General features: G+C 45.3%; 14 non-coding genes across 14 annotated transcripts; all 14 read right to left on the reverse strand.

Annotated features, from left to right (window-relative positions):
- Positions 1–711: 711 nt before the first annotated feature.
- On the reverse strand, positions 712–793 carry trnal-aag (transfer RNA leucine (anticodon AAG)). Its single transcript has one exon. It is a non-coding gene; the product is annotated as a tRNA-Leu (tRNA).
- Positions 794–1,553: 760 nt separating this feature from the next.
- Positions 1,554–1,625, reverse strand: trnam-cau (transfer RNA methionine (anticodon CAU)). The gene has a single exon. It is a non-coding gene; the product is annotated as a tRNA-Met (tRNA).
- Positions 1,626–2,083: 458 nt separating this feature from the next.
- trnal-uag (transfer RNA leucine (anticodon UAG)) lies at positions 2,084–2,165 on the reverse strand. Its single transcript has one exon. It is a non-coding gene; the product is annotated as a tRNA-Leu (tRNA).
- Positions 2,166–4,498: 2,333 nt separating this feature from the next.
- On the reverse strand, positions 4,499–4,570 carry trnam-cau (transfer RNA methionine (anticodon CAU)). Its single transcript has one exon. It is a non-coding gene; the product is annotated as a tRNA-Met (tRNA).
- A 458-nt stretch (positions 4,571–5,028) lies between these two features.
- Positions 5,029–5,110, reverse strand: trnal-uag (transfer RNA leucine (anticodon UAG)). Its single transcript has one exon. It is a non-coding gene; the product is annotated as a tRNA-Leu (tRNA).
- Positions 5,111–5,650: 540 nt separating this feature from the next.
- Positions 5,651–5,732, reverse strand: trnal-uag (transfer RNA leucine (anticodon UAG)). The gene has a single exon. It is a non-coding gene; the product is annotated as a tRNA-Leu (tRNA).
- Positions 5,733–5,892: 160 nt separating this feature from the next.
- Positions 5,893–5,964, reverse strand: trnam-cau (transfer RNA methionine (anticodon CAU)). The gene has a single exon. It is a non-coding gene; the product is annotated as a tRNA-Met (tRNA).
- Positions 5,965–6,418: 454 nt separating this feature from the next.
- Positions 6,419–6,500, reverse strand: trnal-uag (transfer RNA leucine (anticodon UAG)). Its single transcript has one exon. It is a non-coding gene; the product is annotated as a tRNA-Leu (tRNA).
- A 160-nt stretch (positions 6,501–6,660) lies between these two features.
- Positions 6,661–6,732, reverse strand: trnam-cau (transfer RNA methionine (anticodon CAU)). Its single transcript has one exon. It is a non-coding gene; the product is annotated as a tRNA-Met (tRNA).
- Positions 6,733–10,202: 3,470 nt separating this feature from the next.
- Positions 10,203–10,274, reverse strand: trnam-cau (transfer RNA methionine (anticodon CAU)). Its single transcript has one exon. It is a non-coding gene; the product is annotated as a tRNA-Met (tRNA).
- Positions 10,275–12,278: 2,004 nt separating this feature from the next.
- On the reverse strand, positions 12,279–12,350 carry trnam-cau (transfer RNA methionine (anticodon CAU)). Its single transcript has one exon. It is a non-coding gene; the product is annotated as a tRNA-Met (tRNA).
- Positions 12,351–13,026: 676 nt separating this feature from the next.
- Positions 13,027–13,098, reverse strand: trnam-cau (transfer RNA methionine (anticodon CAU)). The gene has a single exon. It is a non-coding gene; the product is annotated as a tRNA-Met (tRNA).
- A 2,205-nt stretch (positions 13,099–15,303) lies between these two features.
- Positions 15,304–15,375, reverse strand: trnam-cau (transfer RNA methionine (anticodon CAU)). The gene has a single exon. It is a non-coding gene; the product is annotated as a tRNA-Met (tRNA).
- Positions 15,376–25,537: 10,162 nt separating this feature from the next.
- On the reverse strand, positions 25,538–25,619 carry trnal-uag (transfer RNA leucine (anticodon UAG)). The gene has a single exon. It is a non-coding gene; the product is annotated as a tRNA-Leu (tRNA).
- Between the last annotated feature and the right edge of the window lie 2,304 nt (positions 25,620–27,923).

Below are 27,923 nucleotides of genomic sequence, written 5' to 3' on the forward strand. Positions count from 1 at the left end.
AGACAACTTGGCCACACTACCTTTCAGGAAGACCTGGTGCTATGTGGGAGGCCAATGTGCTGGATACTTGCAGATGTTTGCTCAATTATGGGGAATCTGAAGGTTGCGCGATCTACCCTTGGCACATAAGGTCAGACTGATCCAAAGGACACACCACAGACCAATAAAGATGGACATCAATTAGCAGAGGATGGTTTCTATCCATCGACCTCTGGGTTATGGGCCCAGCACGCTTCCGCTGCGCCACTCTGCTCTTAGTTTTCATGGACTGGGCTTGTACGTGTGAGGCTTGCTTTTCTGTTTAAGGCTAAAGAAAGCAGTGAAAACTAGTGAGCCAAGACGCCCAAAAAACACTCTGGGAGGGCACATAGCATCTAGTGCCTTTGCCAAATGAGTAAGAGCGACTTCCTTGATGATTCATGTTTTCAATGGCTGTAGATACAGGTTCTTGCCTTTGGCAAGCACTTTTTCCCACTCAGTGTTTTGCAACATTTTATCAACATTTACATGACATGAAGAGATGGCAGTCCTTGTCAATGTTTTATGGCAGTGATGGCAGTCCTTGTTAATGTTTTAAATGGATGTAGATACAGGTTCTTGCCTTTGGCAAGCACTTTTTCCCACTCAGTGTTTTGCATCAACATTTGGAGATAATTTATGTAAATAGTCTATCACACACAAATATGTGAGGACACAGTTGTCCTTGTCAAATGGCAGTGGTGGGATTTGAACCCACGCCTCCTGAGAGACTGGAGCCTTAATCCAGCGCCTTAGACCACTCGGCCACACTACCTTTTGAGAAGTCCTGGTGCTATGTGGGAGGCCAATGTGCTGGATACTTGCAGATGTTTGCTCAATTACGGGGAATCTGAAGGTTGCGCGAGCTACCCTTGGCACATAAGGTCAGACTGAAGAAAGCAGTGAAAACTAGTGAGCCAAGACGCCCAAAAAACACTCTGGGAGGGCACATAGCATCTAGTGCCTTTGCCAAATGAGTAAGAGCGACTTCCTTGATGGTTCATGTTTGCAATGGCTGTAGATACAGGTTCTTGCCTTTGTCAAGCACTATTCCCACTCAGTGTTTTGCAACATTTTATCAACATTTAGATGACATGAAGAGATGGCATTCCTTGCCAATGTTTTATGGCAGTGATGGCAGTCCTTGTTAATGTTTTAAATGGATGTAGATACAGGTTCTTGCCTTTGGCAAGCACTTTTTCCCACTCAGTGTTTTGCATCAACATTTGGAGGTTATTTATGTAAATAGTCTATCACACACAAATATGTGAGGACACAGTTGTCCTTGTCAAATGGCAGTGGAGGGATTTGAACCAACGCCTCCTGAGAGACTGGAGCCTAAATCCAGCGCCTTTGACCACTCGGCCACACTATCTTTCAGGAAGATGTGGTGCTATTGGGGAGGCCAATGTGCTGGATACTTGCAGATGTTTGCTCAATTATGGGGAATCTGAAGGTTGCGCGAGCTACCCTTGGCACATAAGGTCAGACTGATCCAAAGGACACACCACAGACCAATAAAGATGGACATCAATTAGCAGAGGATGGTTTCGATCCATCGACCTCTGGGTTATGGGCCCAGCACGCTTCCGCTGCGCCACTCTGCTCTTAGTTTTCATGGACTGGGCTTGTACGTGTGAGGCTTGCTTTTCTGTTTAAGGCTAAAGAAAGCAGTGAAAACTAGTGAGCCAAGACACCCAAAAAACACTCTGAGAGGGCACATAGCATCTAGTGCCTTTGCCAAATGAGTAAGAGCGACTTCCTTGATGATTCATGTTTTCAATGGCTGTAGATACAGGTTCTTGCCTTGGTCAAGCACTTTTTCCCACTCAGTGTTTTGCAACATTTTATCAACATTTAGATGACATGAAGAGATGGCAGTCCTTGTCAATGTTTTATGGCAGTGATGGCAGTCCTTGTTAATGTTTTAAATGGATGTAGATACAGGTTCTTGCCTTTGGCAAGCACTTTTTCCCACTCAGTGTTTTGCATCAACATTTGGAGGTTATTTATGTAAATAGTCTATCACACACAAATATGTGAGGACACAGTTGTCCTTGTCAAATGGCAGTGGTGGGATTTGAACCCACACCTCCTGAGAGACTGGAGCCTAAATCCAGCGCCTTTGACCACTCGGCCACACTATCTTTCAGGAAGATGTGGTGCTATTGGGGAGGCCAATGTGCTGGATACTTGCAGATGTTTGCTCAATTATGGGGAATCTGAAGGTTGCGCGAGCTACCCTTGGCACATAAGGTCAGACTGATCCAAAGGACACACCACAGACCAATAAAGATGGACATCAATTAGAAGAGGATGGTTTCGATCCATCGACCTCTGGGTTATGGGCCCAGCACGCTTCCGCTGCGCCACTCTGCTGTTAGTTTTCATGGACTGGGCTTGTACGTGTGAGGCTTGCTTTTCTGTTTAAGGCTAAAGAAAGCAGTGAAAACTAGTGAGCCAAGACACCCAAAAAACACTCTGAGAGGGCACATAGCATCTAGTGCCTTTGCCAAATGAGTAAGAGCGACTTCCTTGATGATTCATGTTTTCAATGGCTGTAGATACAGGTTCTTGCCTTGGTCAAGCACTTTTTCCCACTCAGTGTTTTGCAACATTTTATCAACATTTAGATGACATGAAGAGATGGCAGTCCTTGTCAATGTTTTATGGCAGTGATGGCAGTCCTTGTTAATGTTTTAAATGGATGTAGATACAGGTTCTTGCCTTTGGCAAGCACTTTTTCCCACTCAGTGTTTTGCATCAACATTTGGAGGTTATTTATGTAAATAGTCTATCACACACAAATATGTGAGGACACAGTTGTCCTTGTCAAATGGCAGTGGTGGGATTTGAACCCACGCCTCCTGAGAGACTGGGGAGGCCAATGTGCTGGATACTTGCAGATGTCTGCTCAATTATGGGGAATCTGAAGGTTGCGTGAGCTACCCTTGGCACATAAGGTCAGACTGATCCAAAGGACACACCACAGACCAATAAAGATGGACATCAATTAGCAGAGGATGGTTTCGATCCATTGACCTCTGGGTTATGGGCCCAGCACGGTTCCGCTGCGCCACTCTACTGTTAGTTTTCATGTACTGGGCTTGTACGTGTGAGGCTTGCTTTTCTGTTTAAGGCTAAAGAAAGCAGTGAAAACTAGTGAGCCAAGACACCCAAAAAACACTCTGGGAGGGCACATAGCATCTAGTGCCTTTGCCAAATGAGTAAGAGCGACTTCCTTGATGGTTCATGTTTGCAATGGCTGTAGATACAGGTTCTTGCCTTGGTCAAGCACTTTTTCCCACTCAGTGTTTTGCAACATTTTATCAACATTTAGATGACATGAAGAGATGGCAGTCCTTGTCAATGTTTTATGGCAGTGATGGCAGTCCTTGTTAATGTTTTAAATGGATGTAGATACAGGTTCTTGCCTTTGGCAAGCACTTTTTCCCACTCAGTGTTTTGCATCAACATTTGGAGGTTATTTATGTAAATAGTCTATCACACACAAATATGTGAGGACACAGTTGTCCTTGTCAAATGGCAGTGGTGGGATTTGAACCCACGCCTCCTGAGAGACTGGGGAGGCCAATGTGCTGGATACTTGCAGATGTCTGCTCAATTATGGGGAATCTGAAGGTTGCGTGAGCTACCCTTGGCACATAAGGTCAGACTGATCCAAAGGACACACCACAGACCAATAAAGATGGACATCAATTAGCAGAGGATGGTTTCGATCCATTGACCTCTGGGTTATGGGCCCAGCACGCTTCCGCTGCGCCACTCTACTGTTAGTTTTCATGTACTGGGCTTGTACGTGTGAGGCTTGCTTTTCTGTTTAAGGCTAAAGAAAGCAGTGAAAACTAGTGAGCCAAGACACCCAAAAAATACTCTGGGAGGGCACATAGCATCTAGTGCCTTTGCCAAATGAGTAAGAGCGACTTCCTTGATGGTTCATGTTTGCAATGGCTGTAGATACAGGTTCTTGCCTTGGTCAAGCACTTTTTCCCACTCAGTGTTTTGCAACATTTTATCAACATTTAGATGACATGAAGAGATGGCAGTCCTTGTCAATGTTTTATGGCAGTGATGGCAGTCCTTGTTAATGTTTTAAATGGATGTAGATACAGGTTCTTGCCTTTGGCAAGCACTTTTTCCCACTCAGTGTTTTGCATCAACATTTGGAGGTTATTTATGTAAATAGTCTATCACACACAAATATGTGAGGACACAGTTGTTCTTGTCAAATGGCAGTGGTGGGATTTGAACCCACGCCTCCTGAGAGACTGGAGCCTTAGACCACTTGGCCACACTACCTTTCAGGAAGATGTGGTGCTATTGGGGAGGCCAATGTGCTGGATACTTGCAGATGTCTGCTCAATTATGGGGAATCTGAAGGTTGCGTGAGCTACCCTTGGCACATAAGGTCAGACTGATCCAAAGGACACACCACAGACCAATAAAGATGGACATCAATTAGCAGAGGATGGTTTCGATCCATCGACCTCTGGGTTATGGGCCCAGCACGCTTCCGCTGCGCCACTCTGCTCTTAGTTTTCATGGACTGGGCTTGTACGTGTGAGGCTTGCTTTTCTGTTTAAGGCTAAAGAAAGCAGTGAAAACTAGTGAGCCAAGACACCCAAAAAACACTCTGAGAGGGCACATAGCATCTAGTGCCTTTGCCAAATGAGTAAGAGCGACTTCCTTGATGATTCATGTTTTCAATGGCTGTAGATACAGGTTCTTGCCTTGGTCAAGCACTTTTTCCCACTCAGTGTTTTGCAACATTTTATCAACATTTAGATGACATGAAGAGATGGCAGTCCTTGTCAATGTTTTATGGCAGTGATGGCAGTCCTTGTTAATGTTTTAAATGGATGTAGATACAGGTTCTTGCCTTTGGCAAGCACTTTTTCCCACTCAGTGTTTTGCATCAACATTTGGAGGTTATTTATGTAAATAGTCTATCACACACAAATATGTGAGGACACAGTTGTCCTTGTCAAATGGCAGTGGTGGGATTTGAACCCACGCCTCCTGAGAGACTGGAGCCTAAATCCAGCGCCTTAGACCACTCGGCCACACTACCTTTCAGGAAGACGTGGTGCTTTTGGGGAGGCCAATGTGCTGGATACTTGCAGATGTCTGCTCAATTATGGGGAATCTGAAGGTTGCGTGAGCTACCCTTGGCACATAAGGTCAGACTGATCCAAAGGACACACCACAGACCAATAAAGATGGACATCAATTAGCAGAGGATGGTTTCGATCCATCGACCTCTGGGTTATGGGCCCAGCACACTTCCGCTGCGCCACTCTGCTGTTAGTTTTCATGGACTGGGCTTGTACGTGTGAGGCTTGCTTTTCTGTTTAAGGCTAAAGAAAGCAGTGAAAACTAGTGAGCCAAGACACCCAAAAAACACTCTGGGAGGGCACATAGCATCTAGTGCCTTTGCCAAATGAGTAAGAGCGACTTCCTTGATGATTCATGTTTTCAATGGCTGTAGATACAGGTTCTTGCCTTGGCAAGCACTTTTTCCCACTCAGTGTTTTGCATCAACATTTGGAGGTTATTTATGTAAATAGTCTATCACACACAAATATGTGAGGACACAGTTGTCCTTGTCAAATGGCAGTGGTGGGATTTGAACCCACGCCTCCTGAGAGACTGGAGCCTAAATCCAGCGCCTTAGACCACTCGGCCACACTACCTTTCAGGAAGACGTGGTGCTTTTGGGGAGGCCAATGTGCTGGATACTTGCAGATGTCTGCTCAATTATGGGGAATCTGAAGGTTGCGTGAGCTACCCTTGGCACATAAGGTCAGACTGATCCAAAGGACACACCACAGACCAATAAAGATGGACATCAATTAGCAGAGGATGGTTTCGATCCATCGACCTCTGGGTTATGGGCCCAGCACGCTTCCGCTGCGCCACTCTGCTGTTAGTTTTCATGGACTGGGCTTGTACGTGTGAGGCTTGCTTTTCTGTTTAAGGCTAAAGAAAGCAGTGAAAACTAGTGAGCCAAGACACCCAAAAAACACTCTGGGAGGGCACATAGCATCTAGTGCCTTTGCCAAATGAGTAAGAGCGACTTCCTTGATGATTCATGTTTTCAATGGCTGTAGATACAGGTTCTTGCCTTGGTCAAGCACTTTTTCCCACTCAGTGTTTTGCAACATTTTATCAACATTTAGATGACATGAAGAGATGGCAGTCCTTGTCAATGTATTATGGCAGTGATGGCAGTCCTTGTTAATGTTTTAAATGGATGTAGATACAGGTTCTTGCCTTTGGCAAGCACTTTTTCCCACTCAGTGTTTTGCATCAACATTTGGAGGTTATTTAAATAGTCTATCACACACAAATATGTGAGGACACAGTTGTCCTTGTCAAATGGCAGTGGTGGGATTTGAACCCACGCCTCCTGAGAGACTGGAGCCTAAATCCAGCGCCTTAGACCACTCGGCCACACTACCTTTCAGGAAGACGTGGTGCTATTGGGGAGGCCAATGTGCTGGATACTTGCAGATGTCTGCTCAATTATGGGGAATCTGAAGGTTGCGTGAGCAACCCTTGGCACATAAGCTCAGACTGATCCAAAGGACACACCACAGACCAATAAAGATGGACATCAATTAGCAGAGGATGGTTTCGATCCATCGACCTCTGGGTTATGGGCCCAGCACGCTTCCGCTGCGCCACTCTGCTGTTAGTTTTCATGGACTGGGCTTGTACGTGTGAGGCTTGCTTTTCTGTTTAAGGCTAAAGAAAGCAGTGAAAACTAGTGAGCCAAGACACCCAAAAAACACTCTGGGAGGGCACATAGCATCTAGTGCCTTTGCCAAATGAGTAAGAGCGACTTCCTTGATGGTTCATGTTTGCAATGGCTGTAGATACAGGTTCTTGCCTTGGTCAAGCACTTTTTCCCACTCAGTGTTTTGCAACATTTTATCAACATTTAGATGACATGAAGAGATGGCAGTCCTTGTCAATGTATTATGGCAGTGATGGCAGTCCTTGTTAATGTTTTAAATGGATGTAGATACAGGTTCTTGCCTTTGGCAAGCACTTTTTCCCACTCAGTGTTTTGCATCAACATTTGGAGGTTATTTATGTAAATAGTCTATCACACACAAATATGTGAGGACACAGTTGTCCTTGTCAAATGGCAGTGGTGGGATTTGAACCCATGCCTCCTGAGAGACTGGAGCCTTAGACCACTCGGCCACACTACCTTTCAGGAAGATTTGGTGCTATTGGGGAGGCCAATGTGCTGGATACTTGCAGATGTTTGCTCAATTATGGGGAATCTGAAGGTTGCGCGATCTACCCTTGGCACATAAGGTCAGACTGATCCAAAGGACACACCACAGACCAATAAAGATGGACATCAATTAGCAGAGGATGGTTTCGATCCATCGACCTCTGGGTTATGGGCCCAGCACGCTTCCGCTGCGCCACTCTACTGTTAGTTTTCATGTACTGGGCTTCTACGTGTGAGGCTTGCTTTTCTGTTTAAGGCTAAAGAAAGCAGTGAAAACTAGTGAGCCAAGACACCCAAAAAACACTCTGGGAGGGCACATAGCATCTAGTGCCTTTGCCAAATGAGTAAGAGCGACTTCCTTGATGGTTCATGTTTGCAATGGCTGTAGATACAGGTTCTTGCCTTGGTCAAGCACTTTTTCCCACTCAGTGTTTTGCATCAACATTTGGAGGTTATTTATGTAAATAGTCTATCACACACAAATATGTGAGGACACAGTTGTCCTTGTCAAATGGCAGTGGTGGGATTTGAACCCACGCCTCCTGAGAGACTGGGGAGGCCAATGTGCTGGATACTTGCAGATGTCTGCTCAATTATGGGGAATCTGAAGGTTGCGTGAGCTACCCTTGGCACATAAGGTCAGACTGATCCAAAGGACACACCACAGACCAATAAAGATGGACATCAATTAGCAGAGGATGGTTTCGATCCATTGACCTCTGGGTTATGGGCCCAGCACGCTTCCGCTGCGCCACTCTACTGTTAGTTTTCATGTACTGGGCTTGTACGTGTGAGGCTTGCTTTTCTGTTTAAGGCTAAAGAAAGCAGTGAAAACTAGTGAGCCAAGACACCCAAAAAACACTCTGGGAGGGCACATAGCATCTAGTGCCTTTGCCAAATGAGTAAGAGCGACTTCCTTGATGGTTCATGTTTGCAATGGCTGTAGATACAGGTTCTTGCCTTGGTCAAGCACTTTTTCCCACTCAGTGTTTTGCAACATTTTATCAACATTTAGATGACATGAAGAGATGGCAGTCCTTGTCAATGTTTTATGGCAGTGATGGCAGTCCTTGTTAATGTTTTAAATGGATGTAGATACAGGTTCTTGCCTTTGGCAAGCACTTTTTCCCACTCAGTGTTTTGCATCAACATTTGGAGGTTATTTATGTAAATAGTCTATCACACACAAATATGTGAGGACACAGTTGTCCTTGTCAAATGGCAGTGGTGGGATTTGAACCCACGCCTCCTGAGAGACTGGGGAGGCCGATGTGCTGGATACTTGCAGATGTCTGCTCAATTATGGGGAATCTGAAGGTTGCGTGAGCTACCCTTGGCACATAAGGTCAGACTGATCCAAAGGACACACCACAGACCAATAAAGATGGACATCAATTAGCAGAGGATGGTTTCGATCCATTGACCTCTGGGTTATGGGCCCAGCACGCTTCCGCTGCGCCACTCTACTGTTAGTTTTCATGTACTGGGCTTGTACGTGTGAGGCTTGCTTTTCTGTTTAAGGCTAAAGAAAGCAGTGAAAACTAGTGAGCCAAGACACCCAAAAAATACTCTGGGAGGGCACATAGCATCTAGTGCCTTTGCCAAATGAGTAAGAGCGACTTCCTTGATGGTTCATGTTTGCAATGGCTGTAGATACAGGTTCTTGCCTTGGTCAAGCACTTTTTCCCACTCAGTGTTTTGCAACATTTTATCAACATTTAGATGACATGAAGAGATGGCAGTCCTTGTCAATGTTTTATGGCAGTGATGGCAGTCCTTGTTAATGTTTTAAATGGATGTAGATACAGGTTCTTGCCTTTGGCAAGCACTTTTTCCCACTCAGTGTTTTGCATCAACATTTGGAGGTTATTTATGTAAATAGTCTATCACACACAAATATGTGAGGACACAGTTGTTCTTGTCAAATGGCAGTGGTGGGATTTGAACCCACACCTCCTGAGAGACTGGAGCCTTAGACCACTTGGCCACACTACCTTTCAGGAAGATGTGGTGCTATTGGGGAGGCCAATGTGCTGGATACTTGCAGATGTCTGCTCAATTATGGGGAATCTGAAGGTTGCGTGAGCTACCCTTGGCACATAAGGTCAGACTGATCCAAAGGACACACCACAGACCAATAAAGATGGACATCAATTAGCAGAGGATGGTTTCGATCCATCAACCTCTGGGTTATGGGCCCAGCACGCTTCCGCTGCGCCACTCTGCTGTTAGTTTTCATGGACTGGGCTTGTACGTGTGAGGCTTGCTTTTCTGTTTAAGGCTAAAGAAAGCAGTGAAAACTAGTGAGCCAAGACACCCAAAAAACACTCTGGGAGGGCACATAGCATCTAGTGCCTTTGCCAAATGAGTAAGAGCGACTTCCTTGATGGTTCATGTTTGCAATAGCTGTAGATACAGGTTCTTGCCTTTGGCAAGCACTTTTTCCCACTCAGTGTTTTGCAACATTTTATCAACATTTAGATGACATGAAGAGATGGCAGTCCTTGTCAATGTATTATGGCAGTGATGGCAGTCCTTGTTAATGTTTTAAATGGATGTAGATACAGGTTCTCGCCTTTGGCAAGCACTTTTTCCCACTCAGTGTTTTGCATCAACATTTGGAGGTTATTTATGTAAATAGTCTATCACACACAAATATGTGAGGACACAGTTGTCCTTGTCAAATGGCAGTGGTGGGATTTGAACCCACGCCTCCTGAGAGACTGGAGCCTTAGACCACTTGGCCACACTACCTTTCAGGAAGATGTGGTGCTATTGGGGAGGCCAATGTGCTGGATACTTGCAGATGTCTGCTCAATTATGGGGAATCTGAAGGTTGCGTGAGCTACCCTTGGCACATAAGGTCAGACTGATCCAAAGGACACACCACAGACCAATAAAGATGGACATCAATTAGCAGAGGATGGTTTCGATCCATCGACCTCTGGGTTATGGGCCCAGCACGCTTCCGCTGCGCCACTCTGCTGTTAGTTTTCATGGACTGGGCTTGTACGTGTGAGGCTTGCTTTTCTGTTTAAGGCTAAAGAAAGCAGTGAAAACTAGTGAGCCAAGAGACCCAAAAAACACTCTGGGAGGGCACATAGCATCTAGTGCCTTTGCCAAATGAGTAAGAGCGACTTCCTTGATGGTTCATGTTTGCAATGGCTGTAGATACAGGTTCTTGCCTTGGTCAAGCACTTTTTCCCACTCAGTGTTTTGCAACATTTTATCAACATTTAGATGACATGAAGAGATGGCAGTCCTTGTCAATGTTTTATGGCAGTGATGGCAGTCCTTGTTAATGTTTTAAATGGATGTAGATACAGGTTCTTGCCTTTGGCAAGCACTTTTTCCCACTCAGTGTTTTGCATCAACATTTGGAGGTTATTTATGTAAATAGTCTATCACACACAAATATGTGAGGACACAGTTGTCCTTGTCAAATGGCAGTGGTGGGATTTGAACCCACGCCTCCTGAGAGACTGGAGCCTTAGACCACTTGGCCACACTACCTTTCAGGAAGATGTGGTGCTATTGGGGAGGCCAATGTGCTGGATACTTGCAGATGTCTGCTCAATTATGGGGAATCTGAAGGTTGCGTGAGCTACCCTTGGCACATAAGGTCAGACTGATCCAAAGGACACACCACAGACCAATAAAGATGGACATCAATTAGCAGAGGATGGTTTCGATCCATTGACCTCTGGGTTATGGGCCCAGCACGCTTCCGCTGCGCCACTCTACTGTTAGTTTTCATGTACTGGGCTTGTACGTGTGAGGCTTGCTTTTCTGTTTAAGGCTAAAGAAAGCAGTGAAAACTAGTGAGCCAAGACACCCAAAAAATACTCTGGGAGGGCACATAGCATCTAGTGCCTTTGCCAAATGAGTAAGAGCGACTTCCTTGATGGTTCATGTTTGCAATGGCTGTAGATACAGGTTCTTGCCTTGGTCAAGCACTTTTTCCCACTCAGTGTTTTGCAACATTTTATCAACATTTAGATGACATGAAGAGATGGCAGTCCTTGTCAATGTTTTATGGCAGTGATGGCAGTCCTTGTTAATGTTTTAAATGGATGTAGATACAGGTTCTTGCCTTTGGCAAGCACTTTTTCCCACTCAGTGTTTTGCATCAACATTTGGAGGTTATTTATGTAAATAGTCTATCACACACAAATATGTGAGGACACAGTTGTCCTTGTCAAATGGCAGTGGTGGGATTTGAACCCACGCCTCCTGAGAGACTGGAGCCTTAGACCACTTGGCCACACTACCTTTCAGGAAGATGTGGTGCTATTGGGGAGGCCAATGTGCTGGATACTTGCAGATGTTTGCTCAATTATGGGGAATCTGAAGGTTGCGCGATCTACCCTTGGCACATAAGGTCAGACTGATCCAAAGGACACACCACAGACCAATAAAGATGGACATCAATTAGCAGAGGATGGTTTTGATCCATCGACCTCTGGGTTATGGGCCCAGCACGCTTCCGCTGCGCCACTCTGCTCTTAGTTTTCATGGACTGGGCTTGTACGTGTGAGGCTTGCTTTTCTGTTTAAGGCTAAAGAAAGCAGTGAAAACTAGTGAGCCAAGACACCCAAAAAACACTCTGGGAGGGCACATAGCATCTAGTGCCTTTGCCAAATGAGTAAGAGCGACTTCCTTGATGGTTCATGTTTGCAATGGCTGTAGATACAGGTTCTTGCCTTGGTCAAGCACTTTTTCCCACTCAGTGTTTTGCAACAACATTTGGAGGTTATTTATGTAAATAGTCTATCACACACAAATATGTGAGGACACAGTTGTCCTTGTCAAATGGCAGTGGTGGGATTTGAACCCACGCCTCCTGAGAGACTGGGGAGGCCAATGTGCTGGATACTTGCAGATGTCTGCTCAATTATGGGGAATCTGAAGGTTGCGTGAGCTACCCTTGGCACATAAGGTCAGACTGATCCAAAGGACACACCACAGACCAATAAAGATGGACATCAATTAGCAGAGGATGGTTTCGATCCATCGACCTCTGGGTTATGGGCCCAGCACGCTTCCGCTGCGCCACTCTGCTCTTAGTTTTCATGGACTGGGCTTGTACGTGTGAGGCTTGCTTTTCTGTTTAAGGCTAAAGAAAGCAGTGAAAACTAGTGAGCCAAGACACCCAAAAAACACTCTGGGAGGGCACATAGCATCTAGTGCCTTTGCCAAATGAGTAAGAGCGACTTCCTTGATGGTTCATGTTTGCAATGGCTGTAGATACAGGTTCTTGCCTTGGTCAAGCACTTTTTCCCACTCAGTGTTTTGCAACATTTAGATGACATGAAGAGATGGCAGTCCTTGTCAATGTTTTATGGCAGTGATGGCAGTCCTTGTTAATGTTTTAAATGGATGTAGATACAGGTTCTTGCCTTTGGCAAGCACTTTTTCCCACTCAGTGTTTTGCATCAACATTTGGAGGTTATTTATGTAAATAGTCTATCACACACAAATATGTGAGGACACAGTTGTCCTTGTCAAATGGCAGTGGTGGGATTTGAACCCACGCCTCCTGAGAGACTGGAGCCTTAGACCACTTGGCCACACTACCTTTCAGGAAGATGTGGTGCTATTGGGGAGGCCAATGTGCTGGATACTTGCAGATGTTTGCTCAATTATGGGGAATCTGAAGGTTGCGCGATCTACCCTTGGCACATAAGGTCAGACTGATCCAAAGGACACACCACAGACCAATAAAGATGGACATCAATTAGCAGAGGATGGTTTCGATCCATCGACCTCTGGGTTATGGGCCCAGCACGCTTCCGCTGCGCCACTCTGCTGTTAGTTTTCATGGACTGGGCTTGTACGTGTGAGGCTTGCTTTTCTGTTTAAGGCTAAAGAAAGCAGTGAAAACTAGTGAGCCAAGACACCCAAAAAACACTCTGGGAGGGCACATAGCATCTAGTGCCTTTGCCAAATGAGTAAGAGCGACTTCCTTGATGGTTCATGTTTGCAATGGCTGTAGATACAGGTTCTTGCCTTGGGCAAGCACTTTTTCCCACTCAGTGTTTTGCAACATTTTATCAACATTTAGATGACATGAAGAGATGGCAGTCCTTGTCAATGTTTTATGGCAGTGATGGCAGTCCTTGTTAATGTTTTAAATGGATGTAGATACAGGTTCTTGCCTTTGGCAAGCACTTTTTCCCACTCAGTGTTTTGCATCAACATTTGGAGGTTATTTATGTAAATAGTCTATCACACACAAATATGTGAGGACACAGTTGTCCTTGTCAAATGGCAGTGGTGGGATTTGAACCCACGCCTCCTGAGAGACTGGAGCCTTAGACCACTTGGCCACACTACCTTTCAGGAAGATGTGGTGCTATTGGGGAGGCCAATGTGCTGGATACTTGCAGATGTTTGCTCAATTATGGGGAATCTGAAGGTTGCGCGATCTACCCTTGGCACATAAGGTCAGACTGATCCAAAGGACACACCACAGACCAATAAAGATGGACATCAATTAGCAGAGGATGGTTTCGATCCATCGACCTCTGGGTTATGGGCCCAGCACGCTTCCGCTGCCCCACTCTGCTGTTAGTTTTCATGGACTGGGCTTGTACGTGTGAGGCTTGCTTTTCTGTTTAAGGCTAAAGAAAGCAGTGAAAACTAGTGAGCCAAGACACCCAAAAAACACTCTGGGAGGGCACATAGCATCTAGTGCCTTTGCCAAATGAGTAAGAGCGACTTCCTTGATGGTTCATGTTTGCAATGGCTGTAGATACAGGTTCTTGCCTTGGTCAAGCACTTTTTCCCACTCAGTGTTTTGCAACATTTTATCAACATTTAGATGACATGAAGAGATGGCAGTCCTTGTCAATGTTTTATGGCAGTGATGGCAGTCCTTGTTAATGTTTTAAATGGATGTAGATACAGGTTCTTGCCTTTGGCAAGCACTTTTTCCCACTCAGTGTTTTGCATCAACATTTGGAGGTTATTTATGTAAATAGTCTATCACACACAAATATGTGAGGACACAGTTGTCCTTGTCAAATGGCAGTGGTGGGATTTGAACCCACGCCTCCTGAGAGACTGGAGCCTTAGACCACTTGGCCACACTACCTGTCAGGAAGATGTGGTGCTATTGGGGAGGCCAATGTGCTGGATACTTGCAGATGTCTGCTCAATTATGGGGAATCTGAAGGTTGCGTGAGCTACCCTTGGCACATAAGGTCAGACTGATCCAAAGGACACACCACAGACCAATAAAGATGGACATCAATTAGCAGAGGATGGTTTCGAGCCATCGACCTCTGGGTTATGGGCCCAGCACGCTTCCGCTGCGCCACTCTGCTGTTAGTTTTCATGGACTGGGCTTGTACGTGTGAGGCTTGCTTTTCTGTTTAAGGCTAAAGAAAGCAGTGAAAACTAGTGAGCCAAGAGACCCAAAAAACACTCTGGGAGGGCACATAGCATCTAGTGCCTTTGCCAAATGAGTAAGAGCGACTTCCTTGATGGTTCATGTTTGCAATGGCTGTAGATACAGGTTCTTGCCTTGGTCAAGCACTTTTTCCCACTCAGTGTTTTGCAACATTTTATCAACATTTAGATGACATGAAGAGATGGCAGTCCTTGTCAATGTTTTATGGCAGTGATGGCAGTCCTTGTTAATGTTTTAAATGGATGTAGATACAGGTTCTTGCCTTTGGCAAGCACTTTTTCCCACTCAGTGTTTTGCATCAACATTTGGAGGTTATTTATGTAAATAGTCTATCACACACAAATATGTGAGGACACAGTTGTCCTTGTCAAATGGCAGTGGTGGGATTTGAACCCACGCCTCCTGAGAGACTGGAGCCTTAGACCACTTGGCCACACTACCTTTCAGGAAGATGTGGTGCTATTGGGGAGGCCAATGTGCTGGATACTTGCAGATGTTTGCTCAATTATGGGGAATCTGAAGGTTGCGCGATCTACCCTTGGCACATAAGGTCAGACTGATCCAAAGGACAAACCACAGACCAATAAAGATGGACATCAATTAGCAGAGGATGGTTTCGATCCATCGACCTCTGGGTTATGGGCCCAGCACGCTTCCGCTGCGCCACTCTGCTCTTAGTTTTCATGGACTGGGCTTGTACGTGTGAGGCTTGCTTTTCTGTTTAAGGCTAAAGAAAGCAGTGAAAACTAGTGAGCCAAGACACCCAAAAAACACTCTGGGAGGGCACATAGCATCTAGTGCCTTTGCCAAATGAGTAAGAGCGACTTCCTTGATGGTTCATGTTTGCAATGGCTGTAGATACAGGTTCTTGCCTTGGTCAAGCACTTTTTCCCACTCAGTGTTTTGCAACATTTTATCAACATTTAGATGACATGAAGAGATGGCAGTCCTTGTCAATGTATTATGGCAGTGATGGCAGTCCTTGTTAATGTTTTAAATGGATGTAGATACAGGTTCTTGCCTTTGGCAAGCACTTTTTCCCACTCAGTGTTTTGCATCAACATTTGGAGGTTATTTATGTAAATAGTCTATCACACAGAAATATGTGAGGACACAGTTGTCCTTGTCAAATGGCAGTGGTGGGATTTGAACCCACGCCTCCTGAGAGACTGGAGCCTTAGACCACTTGGCCACACTACCTTTCAGGAAGATGTGGTGCTATTGGGGAGGCCAATGTGCTGGATACTTGCAGATGTTTGCTCAATTATGGGGAATCTGAAGGTTGCGCGATCTACCCTTGGCACATAAGGTCAGACTGATCCAAAGGACAAACCACAGACCAATAAAGATGGACATCAATTAGCAGAGGATGGTTTCGATCCATCGACCTCTGGGTTATGGGCCCAGCACGCTTCCGCTGCGCCACTCTGCTCTTAGTTTTCATGGACTGGGCTTGTACGTGTGAGGCTTGCTTTTCTGTTTAAGGCTAAAGAAAGCAGTGAAAACTAGTGAGCCAAGACACCCAAAAAACACTCTGGGAGGGCACATAGCATCTAGTGCCTTTGCCAAATGAGTAAGAGCGACTTCCTTGATGGTTCATGTTTGCAATGGCTGTAGATACAGGTTCTTGCCTTGGTCAAGCACTTTTTCCCACTCAGTGTTTTGCAACATTTTATCAACATTTAGATGACATGAAGAGATGGCAGTCCTTGTCAATGTATTATGGCAGTGATGGCAGTCCTTGTTAATGTTTTAAATGGATGTAGATACAGGTTCTTGCCTTTGGCAAGCACTTTTTCCCACTCAGTGTTTTGCATCAACATTTGGAGGTTATTTATGTAAATAGTCTATCACACACAAATATGTGAGGACACAGTTGTCCTTGTCAAATGGCAGTGGTGGGATTTGAACCCACGCCTCCTGAGAGACTGGAGCCTTAGACCACTTGGCCACACTACCTTTCAGGAAGATGTGGTGCTATTGGGGAGGCCAATGTGCTGGATACTTGCAGATGTTTGCTCAATTATGGGGAATCTGAAGGTTGCGCGATCTACCCTTGGCACATAAGGTCAGACTGATCCAAAGGACACACCACAGACCAATAAAGATGGACATCAATTAGCAGAGGATGGTTTCGATCCATCGACCTCTGGGTTATGGGCCCAGCACGCTTCCGCTGCGCCACTCTGCTGTCAGTTTTCATGGACTGGGCTTGTACGTGTGAGGCTTGCTTTTCTGTTTAAGGCTAAAGAAAGCAGTGAAAACTAGTGAGCCAAGACACCCAAAAAACACTCTGGGAGGGCACATAGCATCTAGTGCCTTTGCCAAATGAGTAAGAGCGACTTCCTTGATGGTTCATGTTTGCAATGGCTGTAGATACAGGTTCTTGCCTTGGTCAAGCACTTTTTCCCACTCAGTGTTTTGCAACATTTTATCAACATTTAGATGACATGAAGAGATGGCAGTCCTTGTCAATGTTTTATGGCAGTGATGGCAGTCCTTGTTAATGTTTTAAATGGATGTAGATACAGGTTCTTGCCTTTGGCAAGCACTTTTTCCCACTCAGTGTTTTGCATCAACATTTGGAGGTTATTTATGTAAATAGTCTATCACACACAAATATGTGAGGACACAGTTGTCCTTGTCAAATGGCAGTGGTGGGATTTGAACCCACACCTCCTGAGAGACTGGAGCCTTAGACCACTTGGCCACACTACCTTTCAGGAAGATGTGGTGCTATTGGGGAGGCCAATGTGCTGGATACTTGCAGATGTTTGCTCAATTATGGGGAATCTGAAGGTTGCGCGATCTACCCTTGGCACATAAGGTCAGACTGATCCAAAGGACACACCACAGACCAATAAAGATGGACATCAATTAGCAGAGGATGGTTTCGATCCATCGACCTCTGGGTTATGGGCCCAGCACGCTTCCGCTGCGCCACTCTGCTGTTAGTTTTCATGGACTGGGCTTGTACGTGTGAGGCTTGCTTTTCTGTTTAAGGCTAAAGAAAGCAGTGAAAACTAGTGAGCCAAGACACCCAAAAAACACTCTGGGAGGGCACATAGCATCTAGTGCCTTTGCCAAATGAGTAAGAGCGACTTCCTTGATGGTTCATGTTTGCAATGGCTGTAGATACAGGTTCTTGCCTTGGTCAAGCACTTTTTCCCACTCAGTGTTTTGCAACATTTTATCAACATTTAGATGACATGAAGAGATGGCAGTCCTTGTCAATGTTTTATGGCAGTGATGGCAGTCCTTGTTAATGTTTTAAATGGATGTAGATACAGGTTCTTGCCTTTGGCAAGCACTTTTTCCCACTCAGTGTTTTGCATCAACATTTGGAGGTTATTTATGTAAATAGTCTATCACACACAAATATGTGAGGACACAGTTGTCCTTGTCAAATGGCAGTGGTGGGATTTGAACCCACGCCTCCTGAGAGACTGAAGCCTTAGACCACTTGGCCACACTACCTTTCAGGAAGATGTGGTGCTATTGGGGAGGCCAATGTGCTGGATACTTGCAGATGTCTGCTCAATTATGGGGAATCTGAAGGTTGCGTGAGCTACCCTTGGCACATAAGGTCAGACTGATCCAAAGGACACACCACAGACCAATAAAGATGGACATCAATTAGCAGAGGATGGTTTCGATCCATCGACCTCTGGGTTATGGGCCCAGCACGCTTCCGCTGCGCCACTCTGCTGTTAGTTTTCATGGACTGGGCTTGTACGTGTGAGGCTTGCTTTTCTGTTTAAGGCTAAAGAAAGCAGTGAAAACTAGTGAGCCAAGAGACCCAAAAAACACTCTGGGAGGGCACATAGCATCTAGTGCCTTTGCCAAATGAGTAAGAGCGACTTCCTTGATGGTTCATGTTTGCAATGGCTGTAGATACAGGTTCTTGCCTTGGTCAAGCACTTTTTCCCACTCAGTGTTTTGCAACATTTTATCAACATTTAGATGACATGAAGAGATGGCAGTCCTTGTCAATGTTTTATGGCAGTGATGGCAGTCCTTGTTAATGTTTTAAATGGATGTAGATACAGGTTCTTGCCTTTGGCAAGCACTTTTTCCCACTCAGTGTTTTGCATCAACATTTGGAGGTTATTTATGTAAATAGTCTATCACACACAAATATGTGAGGACACAGTTGTCCTTGTCAAATGGCAGTGGTGGGATTTGAACCCATGCCTCCTGAGAGACTGGAGCCTTAGACCACTTGGCCACACTACCTTTCAGGAAGATGTGGTGCTATTGGGGAGGCCAATGTGCTGGATACTTGCAGATGTTTGCTCAATTATGGGGAATCTGAAGGTTGCGCGATCTACCCTTGGCACATAAGGTCAGACTGATCCAAAGGACAAACCACAGACCAATAAAGATGGACATCAATTAGCAGAGGATGGTTTCGATCCATCGACCTCTGGGTTATGGGCCCAGCACGCTTCCGCTGCGCCACTCTGCTGTTAGTTTTCATGGACTGGGCTTGTACGTGTGAGGCTTGCTTTTCTGTTTAAGGCTAAAGAAAGCAGTGAAAACTAGTGAGCCAAGACACCCAAAAAACACTCTGGGAGGGCACATAGCATCTAGTGCCTTTGCCAAATGAGTAAGAGCGACTTCCTTGATGGTTCATGTTTGCAATGGCTGTAGATACAGGTTCTTGCCTTGGTCAAGCACTTTTTCCCACTCAGTGTTTTGCAACATTTTATCAACATTTAGATGACATGAAGAGATGGCAGTCCTTGTCAATGTATTATGGCAGTGATGGCAGTCCTTGTTAATGTTTTAAATGGATGTAGATACAGGTTCTTGCCTTTGGCAAGCACTTTTTCCCACTCAGTGTTTTGCATCAACATTTGGAGGTTATTTATGTAAATAGTCTATCACACACAAATATGTGAGGACACAGTTGTCCTTGTCAAATGGCAGTGGTGGGATTTGAACCCACGCCTCCTGAGAGACTGGAGCCTTAGACCACTTGGCCACACTACCTTTCAGGAAGATGTGGTGCTATTGGGGAGGTCAATGTGCTGGATACTTGCAGATGTTTGCTCAATTATGGGGAATCTGAAGGTTGCGCGATCTACCCTTGGCACATAAGGTCAGACTGATCCAAAGGACACACCACAGACCAATAAAGATGGACATCAATTAGCAGAGGATGGTTTCGATCCATCGACCTCTGGGTTATGGGCCCAGCACGCTTCCGCTGCGCCACTCTGCTGTCAGTTTTCATGGACTGGGCTTGTACGTGTGAGGCTTGCTTTTCTGTTTAAGGCTAAAGAAAGCAGTGAAAACTAGTGAGCCAAGACACCCAAAAAACACTCTGGGAGGGCACATAGCATCTAGTGCCTTTGCCAAATGAGTAAGAGCGACTTCCTTGATGGTTCATGTTTGCAATGGCTGTAGATACAGGTTCTTGCCTTGGTCAAGCACTTTTTCCCACTCAGTGTTTTGCAACATTTTATCAACATTTAGATGACATGAAGAGATGGCAGTCCTTGTCAATGTTTTATGGCAGTGATGGCAGTCCTTGTTAATGTTTTAAATGGATGTAGATACAGGTTCTTGCCTTTGGCAAGCACTTTTTCCCACTCAGTGTTTTGCATCAACATTTGGAGGTTATTTATGTAAATAGTCTATCACACACAAATATGTGAGGACACAGTTGTCCTTGTCAAATGGCAGTGGTGGGATTTGAACCCACACCTCCTGAGAGACTGGAGCCTTAGACCACTTGGCCACACTACCTTTCAGGAAGATGTGGTGCTATTGGGGAGGCCAATGTGCTGGATACTTGCAGATGTTTGCTCAATTATGGGGAATCTGAAGGTTGCGCGATCTACCCTTGGCACATAAGGTCAGACTGATCCAAAGGACACACCACAGACCAATAAAGATGGACATCAATTAGCAGAGGATGGTTTCGATCCATCGACCTCTGGGTTATGGGCCCAGCACGCTTCCGCTGCGCCACTCTGCTGTTAGTTTTCATGGACTGGGCTTGTACGTGTGAGGCTTGCTTTTCTGTTTAAGGCTAAAGAAAGCAGTGAAAACTAGTGAGCCAAGACACCCAAAAAACACTCTGGGAGGGCACATAGCATCTAGTGCCTTTGCCAAATGAGTAAGAGCGACTTCCTTGATGGTTCATGTTTGCAATGGCTGTAGATACAGGTTCTTGCCTTGGTCAAGCACTTTTTCCCACTCAGTGTTTTGCAACATTTTATCAACATTTAGATGACATGAAGAGATGGCAGTCCTTGTCAATGTTTTATGGCAGTGATGGCAGTCCTTGTTAATGTTTTAAATGGATGTAGATACAGGTTCTTGCCTTTGGCAAGCACTTTTTCCCACTCAGTGTTTTGCATCAACATTTGGAGGTTATTTATGTAAATAGTCTATCACACACAAATATGTGAGGACACAGTTGTCCTTGTCAAATGGCAGTGGTGGGATTTGAACCCACGCCTCCTGAGAGACTGAAGCCTTAGACCACTTGGCCACACTACCTTTCAGGAAGATGTGGTGCTATTGGGGAGGCCAATGTGCTGGATACTTGCAGATGTCTGCTCAATTATGGGGAATCTGAAGGTTGCGTGAGCTACCCTTGGCACATAAGGTCAGACTGATCCAAAGGACACACCACAGACCAATAAAGATGGACATCAATTAGCAGAGGATGGTTTCGATCCATCGACCTCTGGGTTATGGGCCCAGCACGCTTCCGCTGCGCCACTCTGCTGTTAGTTTTCATGGACTGGGCTTGTACGTGTGAGGCTTGCTTTTCTGTTTAAGGCTAAAGAAAGCAGTGAAAACTAGTGAGCCAAGAGACCCAAAAAACACTCTGGGAGGGCACATAGCATCTAGTGCCTTTGCCAAATGAGTAAGAGCGACTTCCTTGATGGTTCATGTTTGCAATGGCTGTAGATACAGGTTCTTGCCTTGGTCAAGCACTTTTTCCCACTCAGTGTTTTGCAACATTTTATCAACATTTAGATGACATGAAGAGATGGCAGTCCTTGTCAATGTTTTATGGCAGTGATGGCAGTCCTTGTTAATGTTTTAAATGGATGTAGATACAGGTTCTTGCCTTTGGCAAGCACTTTTTCCCACTCAGTGTTTTGCATCAACATTTGGAGGTTATTTATGTAAATAGTCTATCACACACAAATATGTGAGGACACAGTTGTCCTTGTCAAATGGCAGTGGTGGGATTTGAACCCACGCCTCCTGAGAGACTGGAGCCTTAGACCACTTGGCCACACTACCTTTCAGGAAGATGTGGTGCTATTGGGGAGGCCAATGTGCTGGATACTTGCAGATGTTTGCTCAATTATGGGGAATCTGAAGGTTGCGCGATCTACCCTTGGCACATAAGGTCAGACTGATCCAAAGGACAAACCACAGACCAATAAAGATGGACATCAATTAGCAGAGGATGGTTTCGATCCATCGACCTCTGGGTTATGGGCCCAGCACGCTTCCGCTGCGCCACTCTGCTGTTAGTTTTCATGGACTGGGCTTGTACGTGTGAGGCTTGCTTTTCTGTTTAAGGCTAAAGAAAGCAGTGAAAACTAGTGAGCCAAGACACCCAAAAAACACTCTGGGAGGGCACATAGCATCTAGTGCCTTTGCCAAATGAGTAAGAGCGACTTCCTTGATGGTTCATGTTTGCAATGGCTGTAGATACAGGTTCTTGCCTTGGTCAAGCACTTTTTCCCACTCAGTGTTTTGCAACATTTTATCAACATTTAGATGACATGAAGAGATGGCAGTCCTTGTCAATGTATTATGGCAGTGATGGCAGTCCTTGTTAATGTTTTAAATGGATGTAGATACAGGTTCTTGCCTTTGGCAAGCACTTTTTCCCACTCAGTGTTTTGCATCAACATTTGGAGGTTATTTATGTAAATAGTCTATCACACACAAATATGTGAGGACACAGTTGTCCTTGTCAAATGGCAGTGGTGGGATTTGAACCCACGCCTCCTGAGAGACTGGAGCCTTAGACCACTTGGCCACACTACCTTTCAGGAAGATGTGGTGCTATTGGGGAGGTCAATGTGCTGGATACTTGCAGATGTTTGCTCAATTATGGGGAATCTGAAGGTTGCGCGATCTACCCTTGGCACATAAGGTCAGACTGATCCAAAGGACACACCACAGACCAATAAAGATGGACATCAATTAGCAGAGGATGGTTTCGATCCATCGACCTCTGGGTTATGGGCCCAGCACGCTTCCGCTGCGCCACTCTGCTGTTAGTTTTCGTGGACTGGGCTTGTACGTGTGAGGCTTGCTTTTCTGTTTAAGGCTAAAGAAAGCAGTGAAAACTAGTGAGCCAAGACACCCAAAAAACACTCTGGGAGGGCACATAGCATCTAGTGCCTTTGCCAAATGAGTAAGAGCGACTTCCTTGATGGTTCATGTTTGCAATGGCTGTAGATACAGGTTCTTGCCTTGGGCAAGCACTTTTTCCCACTCAGTGTTTTGCAACATTTTATCAACATTTAGATGACATGAAGAGATGGCAGTCCTTGTCAATGTTTTATGGCAGTGATGGCAGTCCTTGTTAATGTTTTAAATGGATGTAGATACAGGTTCTTGCCTTTGGCAAGCACTTTTTCCCACTCAGTGTTTTGCATCAACATTTGGAGGTTATTTATGTAAATAGTCTATCACACACAAATATGTGAGGACACAGTTGTCCTTGTCAAATGGCAGTGGTGGGATTTGAACCCACGCCTCCTGAGAGACTGGAGCCTTAGACCACTTGGCCACACTACCTTTCAGGAAGATGTGGTGCTATTGGGGAGGCCAATGTGCTGGATACTTGCAGATGTTTGCTCAATTATGGGGAATCTGAAGGTTGCGCGATCTACCCTTGGCACATAAGGTCAGACTGATCCAAAGGACACACCACAGACCAATAAAGATGGACATCAATTAGCAGAGGATGGTTTCGATCCATCGACCTCTGGGTTATGGGCCCAGCACGCTTCCGCTGCGCCACTCTGCTGTTAGTTTTCATGGACTGGGCTTGTACGTGTGAGGCTTGCTTTTCTGTTTAAGGCTAAAGAAAGCAGTGAAAACTAGTGAGCCAAGACACCCAAAAAACACTCTGGGAGGGCACATAGCATCTAGTGCCTTTGCCAAATGAGTAAGAGCGACTTCCTTGATGGTTCATGTTTGCAATGGCTGTAGATACAGGTTCTTGCCTTGGTCAAGCACTTTTTCCCACTCAGTGTTTTGCAACATTTTATCAACATTTAGATGACATGAAGAGATGGCAGTCCTTGTCAATGTTTTATGGCAGTGATGGCAGTCCTTGTTAATGTTTTAAATGGATGTAGATACAGGTTCTTGCCTTTGGCAAGCACTTTTTCCCACTCAGTGTTTTGCATCAACATTTGGAGGTTATTTATGTAAATAGTCTATCACACACAAATATGTGAGGACACAGTTGTCCTTGTCAAATGGCAGTGGTGGGATTTGAACCCACGCCTCCTGAGAGACTGGAGCCTTAGACCACTTGGCCACACTACCTTTCAGGAAGATGTGGTGCTATTGGGGAGGCCAATGTGCTGGATACTTGCAGATGTCTGCTCAATTATGGGGAATCTGAAGGTTGCGTGAGCTACCCTTGGCACATAAGGTCAGACTGATCCAAAGGACACACCACAGACCAATAAAGATGGACATCAATTAGCAGAGGATGGTTTCGATCCATCGACCTCTGGGTTATGGGCCCAGCACGCTTCCGCTGCGCCACTCTGCTCTTAGTTTTCATGGACTGGGCTTGTACGTGTGAGGCTTGCTTTTCTGTTTAAGGCTAAAGAAAGCAGTGAAAACTAGACCACTCGGCCACACTACCTTTTGAGAAGACCTGGTGCTATGTGGGAGGCCAATGTGCTGGATACTTGCAGATGTTTGCTCAATTATGGGGAATCTGAAGGTTGCGCGAGCTACCCTTGGCACATAAGGTCAGACTGAAGAAAGCAGTGAAAACTAGTGAGCCAAGACGCCCAAAAAACACTCTGGGAGGGCACATAGCATCTAGTGCCTTTGCCAAATGAGTAAGAGCGACTTCCTTGATGATTCATGTTTTCAATGGCTGTAGATACAAGTTCTTGCCTTTGGCAAGCACTTTTTCCCACTCAGTGTTTTGCATCAACATTTGGAGATAATTTATGTAAATAGTCCATCACACACAAATATGTGAGGACACAGTTGTCCTTGTCAAATGGCAGTGGTGGGATTTGAACCCACGCCTCCTGAGAGGCTGGAGCCTTAGACCACTCAGCCACACTACCTTTTGAGAAGACCTGGTGCTATTGGGGAGGCCAATGTGCTGGATACTTGCAGATGTTTGCTCAATTATGGGGAATCTGAAGGTTGCGCGAGCTACCCTTGGCACATAAGGTCAGACTGAAGAAAGCAGTGAAAACTAGTGAGCCAAGACGCCCAAAAACCACTCTGGGAGGGCACATAGCATCTAGTGCCTTTGCCAAATGAGTAAGAGCGACTTCCTTGATGGTTCATGTTTTCAATGGCTGTAGATACAGGTTCTTGCCTTGGTCAAGCACTTTTTCCCACTCAGTGTTTTGCAACATTTTATCAACATTTAGATGACATGAAGAGATGGCAGTCCTTGTCAATGTTTTATGGCAGTGATGGCAGTCCTTGTTAATGTTTTAAATGGATGTAGATAAAGGTTCTTGCCTTTGGCAAGCACTTTTTCCCACTCAGTGTTTTGCATCAACATTTGGAGGTTATTTATGTAAATAGTCTATCACACACAAATATGTGAGGACACAGTTGTCCTTGTCAAATGGCAGTGGTGGGATTTGAACCCACGCCTCCTGAGAGACTGGAGCCTAAATCCAGCGCCTTAGACCACTCGGCCACACTACCTTTCAGGAAAACGTGGTGCTATTGGGGAGGCCAATGTGCTGGATACTTGCAGATGTTTGCTCAATTATGGGGAATCTGAAGGTTGCGCGAGCTACCCTTGGCACATAAGGTCAGACTGAAGAAAGCAGTGAAAACTAGTGAGCCAAGACTCCCAAAAACCACTCTGGGAGGGCACATAGCATCTAGTGCCTTTGCCAAATGAGTAAGAGCGACTTCCTTGATGGTTCATGTTTTCAATGGCTGTAGATACAGGTTCTTGCCTTTGTCAAGCACTTTTCCCACTCAGTGTTTTGCAACATTTTATCAACATTTAGATGACATGAAGAGATGGCAGTCCTTGTCAATGTTTTATGGCAGTGATGGCAGTCCTTCTTAATGTTTTAAATGGATGTAGATACAGGTTCTTGCCTTTGGCAAGCACTTTTTCCCACTCAGTGTTTTGCATCAACATTTGGAGGTTATTTATGTAAATAGTCTATCACACAGAAATATGTGAGGACACAGTTGTCCTTGTCAAATGGCAGTGGTGGGATTTGAACCCATGCCTCCTGAGAGGCTGGAGCCTTAGACCACTCAGCCACACTACCTTTTGAGAAGACCTGGTGCTATTGGGGAGGCCAATGTGCTAGATACTTTTTCCCACTCAGTGTTTTGCAACATTTTATCAACATTTAGATGACATGAAGAGATGGCAGTCCTTGTCAATGTTTTATGGCAGTGATGGCAGTCCTTCATAATGTTTTAAATGGATGTAGATACAGGTTCTTGCCTTTGGCAAGCACTTTTTCCCACTCAGTGTTTTGCATCAACATTTGGAGGTTATTTATGTAAATAGGCTATCACACACAAATATGCAAGGACACAGTTGTCCTTGTCAAATGGCTGTGGTGGGATTTGAACCCACGCCTCCTGAGAGACTGGAGCCTTAGACCACTCAGCCACACTACCTTTTGAGAAGATCTGGTGCTATTGGGGAGGCCAATGTGCTGGATACTTGCAGATGTTTGCTCAATTATGGGGAATCTGAAGGTTGTGCGAGCTACCCTTGGCACATCAGGTGAGACTGATCCAAAGGACACACCACAGACCAATAAAGATGGACATCAATTAGCAGAGGATGGTTTCGATCCATCGACCTCTGGGTTATGGGCCCAGCACGCTTCCGCTGCGCCACTCTGCTGTTAGTTTTCATGGACTGGGCTTGTACGTGTGAGGCTTGCTTTTCTGTTTAAGGCTAAAGAAAGCAGTGAAAACTAGTGAGCCAAGACGCCCAAAAACCACTCTGGGAGGGCACATAGCATCTAGTGCCTTTGCCAAATGAGTAAGAGCGACTTCCTTGATGGTTCATGTTTTCAATGGCTGTAGATACAGGTTCTTGCCTTGGTCAAGCACTTTTTCCCACTCAGTGTTTTGCAACATTTTATCAACATTTAGATGACATGAAGAGATGGCAGTGCTTGTCAATGTTTTATGGCAGTGATGGCAGTCCTTGTTAATGTTTTAAATGGATGTAGATACAGGTTCTTGCCTTTGGCAAGCACTTTTTCCCACTCAGTGTTTTGCATCAACATTTGGAGGTTATTTATGTAAATAGTCGATCACACACAAATATGTGAGGACACAGTTGTCCTTGTCAAATGGCAGTGGTGGGATTTGAACCCACGCCTCCTGAGAGACTGGAGCCTTAGACCACTCAGCCACACTACCTTTCAGGAAGATGTGGTGCTATTGGGGAGGCCAATGTGCTGGATACTTGCAGATGTTTGCTCAATTATGGGGAATCTGAAGGTTGCGCGATCTACCCTTGGCACATAAGGTCAGACTGATCCAAAGGACACACCACAGACCAATAAAGATGGACATCAATTAGCAGAGGATGGTTTCGATCCATCGACCTCTGGGTTATGGGCCCAGCACGCTTCCGCTGCGCCACTCTGCTCTTAGGTTTTATGGACTGGGCTTGTACGTGTGAGGCTTGCTGTTCTGTTTAAGGCTAAAGAAAGCAGTGAAAACTAGTGAGCCAAGACGCCCAAAAAACACTCTGGGAGGGCACATAGCATCTAGTGCCTTTGCCAAATGAGTAAGAGCGACTTCCTTGATGGTTCATGTTTTCAATGGCTGTAGATACAGGTTCTTGCCTTTGTCAAGCACTTTTCCCACTCAGTGTTTTGCAACATTTTATCAACATTTAGATGACATGAAGAGATGGCAGTCCTTGTCAATGTTTTATGGCAGTGATGGCAGTCCTTCTTAATGTTTTAAATGGATGTAGATACAGGTTCTTGCCTTTGGCAAGCACTTTTT

The sequence above is a fragment of the Labrus bergylta genome, chromosome 9 (assembly GCF_963930695.1).
Source record: "Labrus bergylta chromosome 9, fLabBer1.1, whole genome shotgun sequence".
Lineage (NCBI taxonomy): Eukaryota > Metazoa > Chordata > Actinopteri > Labriformes > Labridae > Labrus > Labrus bergylta.